The sequence below is a fragment of the Xenopus laevis genome, chromosome 9_10L (assembly GCF_017654675.1).
Source record: "Xenopus laevis strain J_2021 chromosome 9_10L, Xenopus_laevis_v10.1, whole genome shotgun sequence".
NCBI classification, from domain to species: Eukaryota; Metazoa; Chordata; class Amphibia; order Anura; family Pipidae; genus Xenopus; species Xenopus laevis.
The window spans coordinates 100,402,778-100,422,360 of record NC_054387.1 but is presented as its reverse complement, the minus strand read 5'-3'; the positions used below and the strand labels follow the sequence as shown (position 1 = coordinate 100,422,360).

Here is a 19,583-nt window from a genome sequence, read left to right as displayed (position 1 = left end):
TCACTTATGTTTTTTTGTAAAAAAATATACATATACAGCTATAAAATATTGGAAATGCCCCAGCACGCTTATCAGCACAACAATATACAGTCCTGGTGCACCTCTCTGTAGGAGATGCCATTTTGTCTCCACTCAGTACAAACAAAACAAAAAAATAGAAGCAGCACTCAAATCATGCAAAAATATGTGTATTTAAAATCAACATATCCCAGGCAAGCTTAGTGCCCTTAAAACGGGATTTTTATATATATATATATATATATATATATATATATATATATATATATATATATATATATATATATATATATATATATATATGTGTGTGTAAGGATATACTGTACATGTGAGTGTAAGGATATACTGCATATGTATAAATGTAGGATTCATTAACATTTTAGACTATACACATCTCTGGCAGCTCTTCTTTGAATAATTTCCAGCTTATTGTTCTCCCCCAAAACTGGGCTATAAATTCTTGGAAAAGCATTAGCTACAGTTAGTGCTCTAGAGCCCTCTAAAGTGTTTTAGTTCAGAGGAAAAGAAGAAGTGAATTTTCTAAATGTAGTAGTGTAGGTTATGTCCTTGAATCCTCAACCAAAGGTTGCCTAGTCTTGCTACTTACCCATTGGCAAAGTGGAAGAAGGGCATTTTAATACATTTCTACATTCATATGATATTCCGCATCGGTGGAGAGCACAGACAGAAGACTGAAGAGTTGATAGTGTGTTATTTAACACAATTTGTGTTTAATGGTTTAATGAGAAGGGCCATAAATTCTTATTTTATACCTTTGTACTCATAACTGGTATTTATTAAGGTTATTAATTTTTCAAGGTTATTTATTAAGGTTCAAGTTGTGTTTTATTAACTCCCAATTTTTTGGTTTAAAAAAATCTAAAATTTTAATTTTTTTTGTTAAAAAAAATAGAATTTTTTGAGATTTATTATACCCCAACCCTGGAAATAGCTTGAATCCAAAAATACACCATCTAAAACCTGTCGAGGTCACGTAGGAGTCAGTAGCAGAGGTCCCTTTAATCATTTGAAGATGTTAATAACCTTCAATGATGTTCAAGTTTTTTTCAGTGGGTTTTGCCCGAAAACTCGATCAATTCCAGAGATTTCGAGTTTTCTTTTTGCCGAAATCTCAGTTTATTTGAGTTTTCGGGTTTCGCAACTCGAACGCGCAGAATTGAATTTTTTCTTAAATTAGATACCATTCGAGTTGTGAATTCAATCGAGGTATAAAAACTCTTAACATTCGACCTTTGATAAATAACCCCATAAATGTTACAACTAATACATGAATTTGCAGCACTTTCTCCTAAGTGTCTACATAAAAAAACATTTAGTTATATAAATTGCTTTATATTTAGATGATATTGAAGATGGAGTTTAAAAACCAGTGTAAGGCAACACATTGGCCATCCTTATTCTACAATTAAGAGCAATAATTATGTTTATGCTGCTTCATTCAATAAATCAGCTTGTGTAATGAATTACTTAACCGACTAAGGTCAGTTTTGTTGGGACAGTTACAGATCCATGTTCTCTTCTTGTTGTGTTTTGCAAAGGGAACATGCTGGCTGGGAAAATCTTCCAGCCCTGACTTCATCTTGGGAACACAAGGCAGGGTCATGCTAGGGAGAGGATTCCCATCACTTGATGGCTTGCCTGTGTTAAGTCCTTAAAACTGATTGTTCCCAGACAAGTTTATTGTGAGAGCTTGTGGGAGGAAACATCTGCTGCTTTCAGAGGGTCCTGAGTTATAGTGGCAGAAATTTTTGCTGAACTGCAGGCAAACTTCAGGCCTTTTGACAAATGGATGAGTTTAAAGGAAAACTATACCCTCAAAATGAATACTTGAGCAACAGGTAGTTTAAATCAAATTAAGTTGAATATTAAAGACTCAACTGGATATGTAAGTAAATCTTTCAATCACTCTTTACTGCTGTACTGCAAGTTAGAGTGATATCATCCCCCTCCCCCCCAGCAGCCAAACAAAAGAACAATGGGAAGGTAACCAGATAGCAGCTCCCTAACACAAGATAACAGCTGCCTGGTAGATCTAAGAACAACACTCAATAGTAAAACCCCATGTCTCACTGAGACACATTCAGTTACATTGAGAAGGAAAAACAGCAGCATACCAGAAAGCATTTCTCTCCTAAAGTGCAGGCACAAGTCACATGACTGGGGGCAGCTGGGAAATTGACAAAATGTCTATCCCCATGTCAGATTTCAAAATTGAATATAAAAAAATCTGTTTGCTCTTTTGAGAAATGGATTTGAGTGCAGAATTCTGCTGGGGTAGCACTATTAACTGTTTTGATAAAAACATGTTTTGCGATGACAGGATCCCTTTAAATTTTTTTGGGGGACTTCCTGTTGTACACAATTTATTTTGAGAGGTTAATGATTGTAAGTTCTGTGAACTGCTAGTGATTAATGTTGATTTGCTTCCTGGCTACTTATACTTGACTTTAGGTCTGGAACAATTAAGAGCACATATGAAAATGTGATTTATTTTTTCCCCCCCCCCCCGAACAAAATTGTGTTGCAGCAAAAATGCCAAGGTTAAAAATTTCAGTTATGAAGTTCTTACTGCCCCCTCAATATGACTAGTTAGACGGCTGCATTCCATTTACTTACAAGAGTCGTCACAGACACATATGTGTGCTGCCTTTCACAACGTGACACCTCCATTAGTACTTGTATTAGTGGCCATGAGCTGCCATACTCCCACACAGGCCCAGCTACAAAGCAGAAATGAGAAAAACTGAATAAAGGACATATTTCAGCAAATGGAACATATTGTTGAGCTTTCAAAATTACAGTCTCATTTTGACTGCCAAACCACTAAAAAAGAGAAGAACAAATTCTTTGTAGTGTCTATATACGTATATAATTGTGTCATCTGTAATTTCAAATGAAGTCCGAAGTTAAAGTGATACTGACATTTGGGCACAAATCCATAATGTTTTATCTACAAATCTGTTTTTGGACGTGGACTTTGAATTCTGTTGTGGAAAACGTTGCTCTTCCATTAATCATGTAAATCGTTTGCAGTACTTATTATTGCTATTATTATTTGTTTATACAGAGCTAACATGTTTTGTAGAGCTTAGCAAATTTTGTTCATCATTCACAACTGTCCCTTAATACATGTAACAGGGAAACCTGGAATTGCTACTTATGATCTTGGGGAAATCATATCATGGCCTGTGTTTATATAATTGATTTCTGTTGTTGTTACTAATATGTTTATTTTTTTGGTGGTCCGCAACTTTTTCTCTCCTTTGGTTTTTCCCTTCTGTTGGTAAATGAGATTCATTGAGTTCAACCTTTGTTAATTTGTCATACAGCTGCTGGTGCAAATCAGTCTCAATTTCTTTTAGAAAATGTGTTCTTATTTTAATTAAGGAAAAAAATACAAGATATGTAGTAGCACATTCTTGAAATGTTTATAAGAGTTTAATGGCATAATGATTTCCCTTTGAAATGAAAAAGCTTGTATCAGTATTCAAAGAATAGACACACTGGTCTATTGGAAAGAGATGGACTTGTAAAATGTTTAAATACATGTGGCCATAGTTTTTCTTTCCCAGACCATAACTTCATTTGAGATCACTTCCAGAAAATGAAATTTTATTTGGTGGTTTTGCCTGACTTTGTTTGGCAGTGATGCGCAGTCTGCTTCTGAGTCACTGCCATATAAATAGAACATACATTCAAACGAGCTAAAAATAAAAACCAGTAAAGACTTGTTAACTAAAAGCAGATCATCTCTGGCATTTTACTACTGTACTGGGGCAGTGAATGGACAAAAACTTCATGCACAAGAGATTCCCTCTACTTTTACACCATACTTTGACTAGGCAACGCCCATTCTAGAATTCCTGTTTAAAAATATTGGGGCATTTAAAGGGGTGGTTCACGTTTAGTATATTATAGAATGGCTTATTCTAAGCAACTTCAATTGGCCTTCATTTTTTTTTCTTTTTTATAGATTTTAAATTATTTGCCTTCTACTTCTGACTCTTTCCGGCTTTCAAATGGGGGTCACTGACCCCATCTAAAAAACATATGTTTTATAAGGCTGGAACTAGACGGTGCATGTCCTTCCAAACCGATGCAATGAGAGGAAGCGCAGGCGTCACGTTGGATGTGCCGAATCTAATGTAAGTAATACAAATGTCGCATCTACAAACTGATTACATCCAACATGACTGTCGGATGAAGACGCAACGTGCATTGTTCGCATCCGACAGTGGTGTCGGATGCAATCCGTTTGTAGAAGCGACATTTGTATTACAGGTATGGGACCTGTTATCAAGAATGCTCGGGACTAGTGATGGGCGAATTTATTCGCCAGGCACGAATTCGCGGCGAAACGGCGCAAATCCGCCCATCACTACTCGGGACCTGGGATTTTCCGGAGAATGGATCTTTCCGTAATTTGGGTCTTCATGCCTTAAATCTACTAGAAATTCATTTAAACATTAAATAAACCCAATAGGCTGGTTTTGCTTCCAGTAAGGATTAATTATATCTTAGTTGGGATCAAGTGCAAGCTACTGTTTTATTATTACACAGAAAAAAGAAATTGTTTTTAAAAATTTGGATTATTTGAATAAAATGAAGTCTATGGGAGACAGCCATTCCGTAATTCGGAGCTTTCTGGATATCGGGTTTCCGGATAAGGGATCCTATACCTGTACTTACATTAGATTTGGTGCATCCGACGTGACACCTGCGCTTCCTCTCATCGCGTCGGATCGGAAGGACGTGCAAGGTGTAACAAATGTATTTATATTGCTACTTTTTATTACTCATATTTCTATGCAGGCTCTCTCCTATTCATATTCCAGTCTCTTGTTCGAATCAATGCATGGTTGTTAGAAAAATTTGGACCCTAGAAACCAGATTGCTGAAATTGCAAACAGGAGAGCTGCTGAATAAAAAGCTAAATAACTCAAAAACCACAAATAAGTGACCCCCCATTTTTACAGCGATGAGGCAGGAGAGGAAGGCAAATTATTCAGAAACTATAAACAATAAATAATGAAAACCAATTTGAAAGTTGCTCGGAATAGGCCATTCTATAACGTCCTCATAGTTAACTTAAAGGTGAACTGTCCCTTTAAGGGCCATGGCATAGATTTGTGTCTCACATGGAAACTTCGGGTGACTTTGTAAGTGTCGCATATGGTTTCCACCAGTGATTTACTTTATTGCCGGTGGGAAAGCATTTCGGGGAGATTTGATGTCCGCAGTAGCGCAGATTTAAACACAAATAAGAAATCTCCTCATCTGCCATTAGCCTAAGGGAACAATTAACCTGTCGGCTATATGTCACTTACATGGCTATTTTCATTGTGGCACAGTGTATTGTCAATGTGTGAGTTTGTTCTTCTTTCTGTTACTAGATTTACAACTAAAAACATCAGAGCAGAAGAAAAAGGATTTTTTGCAAGTGAAATTGTAAACAATCACAACAAACCTTCTGCTGCATTTATGACATTAGTATCTCACAGAAAATTCCCCTCTACGAGTTTCTTACAAATGCTAGTTTGGTATTTAATACATGAAAAGCTATGCTTCATTAAATATAAATGATTAAAAACGCAGCCAATTTTCTTCTAAGCCCTTCTGTAATATCTCCTTACTAAATGTCAAGGCATCTGCTGATGTTCCTTAGTAGTTGCCTGGGCTTTTGCTTGCTGTTTAAACAGTTTATTTTCAGTTCCTCAAATAAGCCGCAAAAAGAAGACGAAGCATAACTTTCATATGAAGTCATCCACTTTGACCAGATTTTGCTCCCGACTCGTTTTTTCTTGAGGATATCAACAAAGGACTTATTTTGATGCGAATGTTTGGGTGAACGGCACCAGTCTAATTTTAAACTTCAGGATGAGCGTCAAGTAGAATTTGTTTAAAAACAGAGATGTCAATCACCAGATTATCACATCTGCAAAAATATTGTGGTTCTCTATTGCTGCATCTAGATAACAATAATAATCATTGGGTCTTTGCAATGCCATGTCACAATGTTCAGTATTCATTATACCCATTTCCCAGTGGAGGATCATTTGTGTTTTTCGACTTTGGGTCTGGAAGATGATTGGTTTGCTTATTGCATCAAGGATTTTGAAGCAATTCTCTCTTTAACAAAACTATTTTTTTGCATTGCAAGGACCAGACATGGAGTAGCTTCAGTGGCACTCTTTTTGCCCAAGAAATAACAAAAACATAGACTTTCCAGGATTAAAACAATAGGCAAAAAAATATGTTAAGCCCTTTTTATTGAACTCTTGTTGAACAAGGGGTTATACTGCCCCTTCAAGCTTCTGGAAATAGGATAGGAAAGTAACCAAATCACTTGTTTTAGCTTTTTTAAAGTGTTCACTAATCCCCTCCAGTATTTAAACATAGCCTGGTTTGACCTATTAAAGTTCACCATTTTCAACTGGATTTTCTCAGTATCTCTTGGGAAACAAAATAGTCTCTGCAGGATGTTGATAGGAGAACTCCATTTCACTAACCATAACTTAATCCCACTGCATCAAATTCTATTCATTGTTCCAGCCTTAACCCTGCCCTTTAGTCCCTCATACCTGCGCTTCTATTAAGTCACCCTCTGTGGCCCTCCCCAGGGACTGAACCACTAACCAGTCCTTGAGGGTAATCCTGTTAGCTAGCCTGTGAAGGCCCCTGAGGCTAGGAATTAGAATTGATTTCATTTGCTACTTCAAATGCTTGAAAACATTTTGGGGGGCTGTCTTGTAACATAGCATACATTTTCCACATCATTCTTGAGGATATGCCAGTGTTAGTTTAGGATTGTTTTGATTTAAATGGCCGCCTCATATTTCTGACTAAATTTAACTTTGCTCAATAACTCATTATGAACCTTATTTTCTTTTCCTCTGGTTTTATTAGAGATTTGATCTTCTCTATTCATCGCGTTGCCTCCTTTATAGCTTTTCTGAATAGCCGTTTTGTTCTTTTTCCTTTTTAACAGAGCCCTTATGCTGAAATTCATTAAGTTGCATGCTGTAGCATGAAAAAAGCTTTCTTAAATAGATGTTTAGTTTTCACCACTTATTCTATTTCGTAATCCCTCTGCTGTCGAATCGAAATCCTATTTTTTGCTGCTGCAGGGGAAAGGAACGTAGCCAGTTACCAAATTATGGATATAGATATTGATTGACTGACAGAATTAGAAATACTGTTACTTGAAGAAAAGAGCGTTTGCCAGTAAAAATGGATTTATATTGGAAGAAAATGCAATGCCAGGAACATGTTTAGCTAAAGTATCCATAAATGTTGTTACCCTGCTTGTGAGTTTGAATTGCAAGCTCTGGCCATTACTCAGTATAAATGACCCTTGAAAGATTGAAAATAATTGTGATGACTTCAATGTAGATGTTTTTAATGAAAAGTCATCCTCCCACACACACACATAATTTGCAATTAACACAGGCAGTATGGAGGCTTGCCTTAAATATAACACAAAAACAAGGGAAAATTGACTTGCAATAATTTTCAAAAAATAAATAAATAAATAAACAGATATTTCCTTCTCTGGAAATATGAGCACACCTTTGGTTCCAATATGTGGTATTGTTTTACAGATGGTCTTACATTATCCTCTAGTAGAATCATAGTGGATTCTAGACCCTGATGCAGCAAAGCCGCCCAACCCATAGCATTCCCACCAATATGTATTACATGTTCTTGTGGTTAAAGGCTGTCTTAGGTTTTTTACCAAAAATTATGATATTGTGGCCAAATAATTTTGCCATGTCTGTCCAGAACACATTGTTCCAGAAGTCTTGGTCTTTTGTTAATTGCTCATGAGCCACCTTTCATCTTGCCCTGATGTTCTTTTGGGGCAGCAATTTCTGCAGCCTCTTTCTAATGTGTGGACACTTTGCACACTTTGCACTTTGACATTAGTAGTGGTGAGAGCTACCTGTAGGTCTGGTGATGAAATTCTGGGGTTCTTATGGACTTTTTTTCAGCATCTTGCATTCTGGTGTAGAGCTGAACTTTCTAGGATGTTCTTGCAGTTGTTTGAATTCTCCTCTACTTGTACATGGCCAGTCGAAATTATTTTTCACTATTGCTGAAGTGAAGATCAATCTCACCAACAGAAGCCTCAGTTATCTCAAATGTTCGCTGTTGCTTGATGCGTAATAGCCCTCAATTGAAGCTGAATCATTTATATGAAATGTATGTACAATGGCTGCTTGATTCTTTAGATAACCATTAGGGCATTTGGTCTTCTCAGGGCACTTACAAAAATACTAATGATATACACATCTAATTGGATACCACTATTTGCTCATACACATTTCTCATATAAATGTTTTGCTTTTGAAGGATGTGTACTATGCAGCTTTACATCTCTTCTGAATCTCACTGTTCTAATTTTTCTTTCACTTGGCTCTTACTTGACTTGGATCTTTTGTGCAATACCTGATACTCTTACCTCTTAGGTCTCTATAATTCTTCACACTACCTTCATGCCCCAACAAAGGAATAGAATATATAGAAGAATTCATATACTGGGTGTGTCTGGCAAGATGCTTGTGTGAACTAGATACCGGGTATCTTGTTACCACAGCTGTTTGATGCCAACTATTGTGCCATAGGTGGGCATTCTTGATACAGAATGTATTTGTTTGTTTTCATGAATATGCTGTTAATATATTGTGTGTATTCCCTTTCTGAATCGATTTCTATGTCTGAAAGTTGTCTGGGCTTTCTGCAAAGTTGACGATGCTTTGGAAGATTGTGGTGCATTAGTTACAGTCTTGTTTTAGCTGCTTCCTTTGGCAGGTGTGTATTTCTCTTCTTGTATATAAGTTATTGAGAGTGCAGTGTGTGACATTGTGTGATGAAAGTGGGAATTCGAACTCTGACTAATCTCAGAACTCTGAAAAATCCAGTCCCTTGCTCATATATAAGCATCCTTCTTTATTGCTTTTGTATATTCTGATCCCTATTTTCCAGTGGAAAATGCTATGTCTTAATAATGGTGTACTCAATCTCATTACTCCTTGCATACGCTTAAAAAGGCTTAATAAAACGTAAATGTCCTTTAATGCTGCCAGATGAATGTGAACTATTTATTTTATCAACTCTTAGTTTGTGAAGGCCCAGTTAACTAGAATTCTGTCCCACATGTCATATTGTAAGCATATGCTTATTCATTTATGATAAAAAAAAAATCAAACTATCATGTCCCTCTGATTCGCAATAACTGCATGGGAATGGAAGGCTCGTAATGTCAAAGTGAATATACTACTAATAGTGTTAGCAACATGTCAGCACTTGGTAGAGCCTCCTGTAGGCTGCCAGTCCACAAAGGGCTACAAAATAGCCATTCACAACCCTTATTTGGCACCCCAAGGGACATTTTTATGCTTGTGTGGCTCCCCAACTAATTTTTTTTTTTAAAGATAAAACTTTTATTGTTTTTCACAACATAAAACAAACATAAACAGAACATGCCATATCAATGCAGTAGTATTTAGATATAATTTCCATGACAGATATTCAAGTATTTAACATAGTATTGATGTTATATTTCAGTACTTTGGCTGAATACTTTAATGTCTCTAAATCAGAAGCATATACTCAACGAGCCACTCACAATTAGGGTTAAATTGTTATTGAAATCGGTTTTCTTGAGTACGTATGTTATATTTCCCACCAACTGTAAGTTATGTAAGAGAACCACAACCTCCCAGCCCCGCCTCCCACCACGGACTCCATATTTTATCAAACTTCTTTTGTGAGCCTCTAGCTAGCAAGGTAAGCTTAATGAGTGGCAGATTTTGATTTATCAGTGTGATCCAGGTTTGCACTGTAGGGGGTTTAGGGCCCATCCACGTCGTTGAAATTATTTTCCTGGCATAATATAAAAGGGTTCTATATCTAGTTCTGGCATGAGTGGTAGGTATGATGTCATCTATAATTCCCAATATACACACCTGTGGTGTAAGTATCCTTGGGAAATCGAGTTTGTCATCTAGGAGTTTGAGAACCTCAGACCAGAATTCTGCCACTGGGGGACAGCTCCAGGCCATATGTAGGAAGTCTGCACCCTCTGTCCCGCATCTATGACATTTTGCCTCCGGATTACGCCCCATGGATCTGAGTCGTGTGGGGGTGAGGTAGACCTGGTGTAACCATTTAAATTGAATTAACCTGTCTCGTACAGAGTATAAGTAATAGTAGCTTTTGTCTGTTGCCTCATCCCAATCCTCCTCAGTGATGTTCGGGATGCAAGCTTGCCATTTACAGTATGCTTTTTTGAAAGGTGAGGGGATTGTTTGTATCAGGGTTTTATACAATGTGGACGTTGGTTTAGTTAGTGTTGTAGACCATAGTAGTGTTTCAAATTGGGATTGGGAAATTTGTATATCAAGACTACCAAATTGTGCCTGGAATACATGCCTAAGTTGGAAATATCGAAACTGAGATAAATTGGGTTCAGCTAGTTTCTCTTTGAAAAATTCATATGATCCAAATGTAGTTCCATCTAGTACATCTTGCAATCGTCTAATTCTTTTTTGAGGCCAGTATAGAAAATCAGGGAACTTCTGGAAGTGGGTAAGGCGGGAATTCGCCCATAGGGGTGTGTTTGGGGTTAGAACGGGAGAGTGTTGGGGATAAAGCTTGAGTGCCAGATTCCAAGCCTTTCTTGGAGTAGCCATAACCGCTGGTAGGTTCTCATAATCTGCTGGTGCTCTATACGGAAGATGCCTGAGGCCTTCTAGTGATCCCACAGCCAGCGCTTGGAGATTCGTGTTTGGGTTGTACGGGTCTGGGTCAAACCACCATTGAACATAGTGAAGTTGACTGGCTAGGTAATAGAGGTACAGATCCGGTAGTCCCCAACTAATTTTACAATTGAATGTATTATGATTAGTGATGCACCGAATCCACTATTTTGGATTCGGCCGAACACCCGAATCCTTCGTGAAAGATTCGGCCGAATACCGAACCGAATCCGAACCCTAATTTGCATATGCAAATTAGGGGTGGGAAGGTGAAAACATTTTTTACTTCCTTGTTTAGTGACAAAATGTCACTCGATTTCCCTCCCCGCCCCTAATTTGCATATGCAAATTAGGATTCGGTTTGGCCGGGCAGAAGGATTCGGCCGAATCCGAATCCTGCTGAAAAAGGCCGAATCCTGGATTCGGTGCCTCCCTAATTATGAGGCTGGACATTCCCTTTGTATCTTTATAAATATTATCAAAAATGTTAAGGGCTTTCTCATTCGCCATACTTTGTGAAGGAGCCTACATATCTACATTGACACGTAACATTCATATTACCTTTTTTTTCTACAAATCGTACTTTGTTCTCTTAGAAGTAGTTTTTTTAAAAAATGTTTTCTAAAAAAAAATTTGAGATATCACCACAAAAACTTCTAGTTAAAGCAGTCGAGGTCCCATAGACAGCTGGTCCTATTGGACATTCTTTTAGCCATTCATACTTTTAGAGGTTTTGGTAATTATATATTTTTCAAATGCACTTTTCTCCATTGATATTTTTTGACAATATCTTTTAATACCTTTTAATAACTTTCATGGCATTCGTGGTTTTAATCGTGGTTTCAGAAATAATAGCTAATAATAGCACAAAATTTAGACCTTTAATAAATGGGCCGCCCTGTCTGTTCCTTTACTGCACCAGGAATTCATACTTCTTCCAGCAGCCTTTGGGTCTACTGAAGAATATTAACCAGCATATTCACTCTATATAATGTCCCTTTGAGTATCCCAGCGGGAAATATGAAGAACATCTAAACGCTTGAAATAAAATATATTATGGCTTGGTTCCCTGCAATAAATATGTCATGTGAAAATTAGATTTTCCTCAATTTTGGATTTGTTGCAGTGCTTTGCTGAAGTTTCTTGGATTATAGTTTGATTTGGAACAAATTCCCTGCAAATAGAACACTGCTTTTGGAACTTCATTTCTCTTTCATTTATTGAGCAACTAAGAGTTTTCATTGTCCATTGGGCAGTTGTTGTTTGTATGGAATCTGACACTGAGCCTGGACACATGAAGAGATTTGTATTCACACATCAAACACATATGAGTCTGTAGATGGGACAAAAAGGACGTTTGGTCACCCTGATATAAGGCACCCAGTGCTGATTTTAGGACATGGAGGAGAGAGGTTTACCACTGGATGGGCACCCTTGGCCATATCAGTTTTATAACATTTTTAAATGTAATTTTGCTTGCTAATTATCCCATGCTCAAAATGCTCCATATGGTCCTCTTTCACGTGACTGAAATTACATTTTAAATCTGTGTTTTGTGCTTCTATTTTGCTGCTTTGCTATGGTTTCCCAGTTACCCCTTAACTTCCTTATAGTTTAAGGTTTAAAAGTTTAAAAATCAATACCCAGAGGCATACATGTACCATGCAATGGGTGGGTCTTGGTTTTTTTTTGTTTACCGTTCCACCCCCTCAGGCAGAATGAGGGAGTTTTTGTAATTTCGGAGACAGTGGTGTTTTTTCCCCGTGAATAATAGTGAGTGGTTGAGGAATGAAGATTGCTTTGCTCTATAGGAAATCTGGAATATATACAGTAAGGATCTAGTTTATGTTTTTTTATATTTAGAAAGTGATTTGTGAAATATATGTCTTGTATCTTACGTAGAGATTGTAGATACTAATGAGGAATTTGTTCTGCTAATTCTGGCTTAGGTACCGTACATCCAAGCAGTGCTACTTTGATGTCATTCTGAACTGTAGCATAATAAAGAAATCATAGGACTTGTTAAAGAAAAATATACTTTCTCTCATTCCTGTACTTGTACAGTGCAATGGTTCCTTTGCAAGCCTGTTAATACTGAGTGTAATTAATGTGTTATACAATGGTGGAGTTGGAGACAGCATAAATTTAATTTATACCCTGCTGGTTTCTTGCTCATATTAGCACATTGGTATCTTTGATTAAAAGGGACTTTCACTGCAAGATTCTCTGTTTATATTCCTTCTGACCGCAAGAAAATGCTTGTAATCCCAGTGACTGTGTAGTCTCATTGTGATTTCTATGCGGATATGTTGTTGCCACTGCCTCCTACTGTCACTCTCACTACTGTTAATGACTTCATAGGGTCCAATAATGCTCATACTCTGAATTTATTTGTGGAGGTAGAATCCCTTGTGCCCCGCAGCATGCCAAAAACGTAATATTAGTTTGTGTTTACAACTGTAAAATTCTGTTTTTTGTATAGTTAAATTCAGTGTGCTGATATAGAGTATAAAGCGCAGGGCATTTGCCTGGCTATTTATCAGAGGACACTGCACTATATTAGTTTTATGAGGTTGTTTCCAACCCTTTGTAAAAAAGTTGTGTATATACAGTGTGCACAAAGTGTTCGTATTGGTTTATATTGACTGTGTGTTCTTTTGTAGCTGCAGTGGAACTCCTGCTGACAGCTTTGATAAGACCACATGCTTTGCATACCATAGCTGCACAAACTTGCATCAGGGTAGTGCTGTGCTTTACAGATCCACTCTCTGGCACTCTCCAGCTGTTGTTGCACAACACCAACATCCTTCTTGCTGAGGCTGTTGGGGAGCTGCAGTTTAGCAGCATCTGGAAAAATGCAGTTTCACTATTTGCTTGTCATTTGTTAGCATATGAAAAAAATGCTAACATAGTATAGTGCCTGCATACTTTCTTATGATACTAATGACATGCAGAAATGTGATTATGTGTAATAACATAGCCTGTATATTTTATTATTATTATACACTATTATACAATTTTTTGTTACATTATCATATTGATCAGGGCTTTGCCCATCATTTTAAAATCATTCACAAGCTGGGGTGCTAAGTGGGGCAAAGTAGTGCATTGGTGCCCAATCTAATCTTACACAGTAGGATTTGGACCGAATGCTTAGGCCAAGTTATAGTTTGCCTTCTTCTCTATAATCTAGGAGTTTAGGTAGAAAAGTGAACATAAGTGATGTGTGCCTTTTTATTCCATATCGGCTACTATGTAGCTAATTTGTAATTGGCCCTCTGTATGGAAAAAGTTGCTCAACTCTGTTGTCGAGAAATATATTGTACAGTAGAGTTTGATTTACAGGAACCATGACGTATGCGAAGATGTAAATGTACATTGCTGTACAGTGAATGTTTTTTCCTTCTACACTGTACAACAGAATCTGCAGAGAAGTTGTCCTTGTAATGTAGCTCAGCATACGGATGGCATAGACAGCAGTTCAATTTCATGTTTATGCTCAAGAGAAATGTTCCTTGTACTGGTTTCTACTATTATGATGTTGGCAGCTTGGTTTTGGTGGGAGTAGTGCCACAAGTGGCAAAGAGAGGTTTCCCCTAATTTATATCTTTGGATTACGGTGACTGAAGAGGTATTCTCTGTATTTTAAATGTGATTTGACCCTAAAATCTAAACTGTTGATATATGAGCAAACAGTGTAACCCTCAGAGAACTATCTGTAATAATGTTGATTAATAGCACTAGTATACGATCATGGTTGGACTGGGCCAGTGAGACACCTGAAAAATCCCAGTGGACACTGGCCGTCCTGGGCCCCACCAACCCAATCCTGCTCCTGCCTGAGACCCCTCTCTGCCCATTGACCTCCCCTAGCACGATCAGGGCCACAGCAAGAGAACAGATACGCATTGGTGGTCTGCTGTCAGAGTGCGTTGCTGCTGGGGCGAGGGGCCTTGGGACTCTTTTTGTTGGAAGCCCAGTGGCCTCGGACCCTCCAGTCTGATGCTGTATAGAATCTATTATTTGGAATCCTTTGGACTACAGCCTTATTTATGAAATATGAACCAACATGCATAGTACAAATCATGGGGGAAAAAAGCTCACTCTTAAAGGGGCACTGATGGCGGTAGGGGGCAGCATGTGGCTATCTCCTGGAATACTGCCTGCATGTCATTCAAATGTTTGCAGGTAGATTGCCATTGGTTAATCCTGTGTTAAACATGGCTGCTTTGATCTCATGGACCGTAGGGGAATATGATACCTTAATAATATCACTTATTTGCTGTATTGCACGTGAAATCTAGTCTTGTGGATTTCCTCCTCTATGCCTATTTCTTAAAAAAAAAAAAAGATTTTCCCAGAGAAGGAAAAAGCGTGGGCGTAAGAGGGCGTAAAGTTTGATTAGAAAACAAACCTTCTGCTGGTGGCAAACAGGAGATTGTAATCTGTGCTGAAAAGGAATTGCAGTTCTGTAAATGAGTTAGTGTTGGTGCCTGCTCATTCCACAGGTCTCCAGCTGTGCCCAGTTAGTGCAGTTATACTGGGCTCCTATGCCCATCTGCTTCTGCTCAACTGTTTCCAATGAGAGCAACATCTAAACACTGGGCACAATCTGCATCCTCCGGAAGGACTTAATCACCTCAATATGTAAAGCATGGGGGTGAGTTGGACTAGGGATGGATAAAACAGAAACTCTTTTCTTATATCCTAAGGAGCATGAAACATTCCTACACTTTTGCTCTCATCCCATGTGCTGCTAAAAATAAGCCTGTGGGTATCGTGACCCAGGTACATACCAGGTATATGAAGTCATATATATTCTGCCTGACCTTAATTTACATCCTTACATCATCTGATTTGTAAATTGCAGTATTGGGTTTCATTTATTACAGGGCTTCTTTGTGCTTTTTGTGCCTCTTGGTAGATTCCTGCAACAGATCATGTACTCATAGTGCAAATCAGGTATTGGGCAATTAATAGGTAGAGAATGTTGCTCTTTTTAATTTAGCTTCTTCGTATAACATATGTGAGGTCCTCTAGTGCAGGTCTTTACCTTCAGAACTAGGCTATTAGTATTGCATGTGACTTAATTCATGATCTGGGATGGCTATATGCCACTTAAACCCACCAAATTACATTTGTTTGGTGTGATCACGCAAACAAGTTTCTACCATTAAGGCACAGAAGCAGCCACTGAGTCTCCAATCGCTGATTATATGCAGTCTCCACTGTTTTGTGGTGCTGGGAGACATAGGGGTATATTTATCAAAGAGTGAAGTTAGAGATCCCCACAGCCCTCTAGAGTGAAATTCTGCCACTCTCCATTCATTTCTATGGGATTTTTAAAGTATTTTAGAGTATTTATCTATGGGAGAAAGGGAAAGTTCATCCTTTGATAAATACGCCTTTCAAAATCCCATAGAAATGAATGGAGAATGGCAGAATATCACTCTAGCGGACTGTGGTGATCTGTAACTTCACTCTTTGATAAATATACCCCATAGTTGGACAGCAGATAAAACACAGAGCTTAGGTTTCCAGCCTTAGAAGGAAACTATATAGTTAAATTATGCAGTTATATGAGAAAGTATATTGCAACATTAGCATTTAAAAAATGAAGACATCGGTATTTGAAGCTGTTCTTACGATTATTGGGAACAGCCTCTGTTAAGCAGAAAGTATGCAAGAAGTCTTGTAGAAGTTAAAAAGAACAGAACCGAACTTTATTGTTAGATCTGACACATGTAGACATGGGTGGCTACATTTAATCACGCAGAGTCTGTCCCTTTAAATACCAGAGAGAGATAAAGCATTGGTTTGTCATGGCATCCAGTGCTGAAATAGTTAAATAAGGAGCCAAATGGGATTTCAAATGAATGTTTTTAAGCACAATTTGAGACGCATAAATACACACATTCTTTATAGGGGCTGTCTGTCCAATTTGGCGAGCCATGTGATGTAATGGACTTCCCATATCTAGTTTAAAAGCTCGTGCTGCCAAAACAAACCCTCAGATGTGGTCTTAGCATCTGCTTCTTTTTCCTCTTGCCGGGCATGGTGAGTACCGTCTGATTTTACTCTTTGACTAGCAACTTATAGCTTTTTAGGGTCTCGGAGAACAATGGGAAATTAGCTCTACTCCTCTCATCCTTTAAGGCAAACTACTTCCTCTGATGCTAAAAGGTATTATGGGAGTTGTAGTACAACAAGGACTCGGGAAGCCACAGAAAGGAGATCCATGTCCCAATAAACTTCATTTATAAAACCAGGTCACTAACTGTAGTAGAGGAGTGTAAATATCTGAGCTGTTACGGTATTGCGTGAGCATAAATATTATATTAGCATAAAAGTGCAACTGTACTAGTTACATAGTTAATTTGACTAGGTATCCCTTTGCATGACTGTCCCGTGACTGTAAATATTCCATTAGTATCTGTAACAGGATTATTAGAGCATTAAAGGGTTGGTTCAGCTTTAAGTTAACTTTTAATATGTTATAGAATGGCTAATTTTAATTATTTGCCTTTTTCTTCTAACTCTTTCCAGCTTTCAAATGAGGGTCACTGACCCCCGATCTAAAAACAAATACTCTGTAAGGCTACAAATGTATTACTATTGCTACTTTGTATTACTCCTCTTTTTATTCAGGCCCTCTCCTATTCATACGCAGTCTCTTATTCAAATCAATGCATGGTTGCTAGGGTAATTTGGATCCTAGCAACTAAACTGCTGAAACTGCAAACTGGAATGCTGCTGAATAAAAAGCTAAACAACTCAAAAACCAAAAAAAAAAAAAGACAATTGCAAAATGTCTCCGAATATCACTCTCTACATCATACTAAAAGTTAACTCAAAGGTGAACTCAAAGGTGAACAACAGTGCAACCTTAATTTTGCATGGCTGTAAATAGCCTAATTTTAATATCATAATAATATATTAATTTCCCATTTATTGCATGATCCCAATGCTAAAGTGGTATAACTACTATACAGCAGCAGGCATGGGGGCCCATAGGCAGAATGTTTCCCTTGATTGGGTGCATTTCAATCACTTTGGTTCTCCAGAATGGCAAAAAAAGACTTGTGAGCCATTGGCCTTCACTGTATTACTAAAGCATAAACTGTGCAACTTCAATGGTACTGTATAAGCACAAATACTGCAGCTCTAAATGTATAACCTGAGTGTAAATACTGCTGGATATCTGGCCATACACAGTAACAATGTTGATTGCAGATCGGCTTCCACGACTGTGTTCTAGTTGCACAATATCCAGCCTGGGGGGGGGGGGCAAAACATTGGAAAGCTTAAAAAATCATTGTGTCTGTGGCTTAGCAGTATTGTAGGACTAAAAAGCATACATAGTGTTCCTGTTATTTTATTAGATAAGTAGAAATGGATTAACTGTATCCCATGATGTTACATTGTGCAATCATAATTATATAGTGCAGTATGTATCGTATATAACTGTTTAAGGGCTAGAAACAGTGTAACAATATCTCCTAATTGTATTAGAAGAGTTACTGTGCTGCACCTGCGATTAGTATGGGACGAGAGTATAATCAATGTGAATACATATACCCCCATACATTCATAAATAGAAATCAGTAGCTTAAAGGGATACTGTCATGGGAAAACATGTTTTTTTTTTTCAAAACACATCAGTTAATAGTGCTGCTCCAGCAGAATTCTGCACTGAAATCCAAACAAACTGATTTTTTTTATATTTTAATTTTGATATCTGACATATTGTCAGTTTCCCAGCTGCCTCCAGTCATGTGACTTGTGCTCTGATAAACTTTAGTCACTCTGTACTGCTGTACTGCAAGTTGGAGTGATATCGCCCCTCCCTTCCCCCCCCCCCAGCAGCCAAACAAAAGAACAATGGGAAGGTAAACAGATAGCAGCTCCCTAACGCAAGATAACAGCTCCCTGGTAAAAGCCAAGTCCCACTGAGACTGATTCAGTGACATTGAATCAGTAGTTCCATCATACAAGTAGGAGAAATAACAGCCTGCCAGAAAGTGTAGGCACAAGTCACATGACTGGGGCAGCTGGGAAACTGACAATATGTCTAGCCCCGTGTCAGATTTCAAAATTGAATATAATAAAAATCAGTTTGCTCTTTTGAGAATTGGATTTCAGTGCAGAAGTTTGCTGGAGTAGCACTATTTACTGATGTGTTTTGGAAAAAAAACATGTTTTCCCATGACAGTATCCCTTTAAGAACTGTGGATGTGCACAAATACATATTATTTGTCCAGTGAAGGATTCAGTAAAGATTATATTCTGTTGTTATGCCTTTGCTCATTGATAAATAGTTTTCTACTTAACCACACAGCCTGTGGCACATGTAAAGATTAAAGGATCACACCTAAAGGTACATGTACATTCTGAGACATTTTGCACTTGGTTTTCATTTTTTATTATTTGTGTTTTTTTATGTTATTTAGCTTTTTGTTCAGCAGCTCTCCAGTTTGCAATTTCAGCAGTTTGGTTGCTAGGGTCCAAATTACCCTAGCAACCATGCATTGATCTGAATAAGAGACTGGAAAATGAATAGGAGAGGCCTGAATAGAAAGATGAGTAATAAATTGTAGCAATAACAAAACATTTGTAGCATTAAAGAGCATTTTGGGATTGGTGACCAGATTTGAAAACTGGAAAGATCGGAAAAAGGCAAATAATTCAAAAACTATAAAATAATTAAAAATGAAGGCAAGTTGGAAAATTGCTTAGAATTTGCCAATCTATAACTAAAAGCTAGCTTTAAGGTGAACGACCCCT

At 37.7% G+C, this 19,583-nt stretch overlaps 1 protein-coding gene across 6 annotated transcripts in view; it reads left to right on the top strand.

Moving 5' to 3' along the window:
- The window catches only part of mrtfb.L (myocardin related transcription factor B L homeolog), a 193,104-nt gene that overhangs the window by 116,700 nt on the left and 56,821 nt on the right, over positions 1-19,583 (top strand). Inside the window, exon 1 of one of the 6 annotated variants that reach the window (XM_018236313.2) lies at positions 12,568-12,629. The exons of 4 other annotated variants lie outside the window; for them this stretch is intronic. The gene's annotated coding sequence lies outside the window, so the exon portion shown is untranslated. Of the gene's footprint in view, positions 1-12,567; positions 12,630-16,836; positions 16,857-19,583 lie in introns of those variants that run through there. One more of the 6 variants, XM_041576650.1, reaches the window with a different exon arrangement.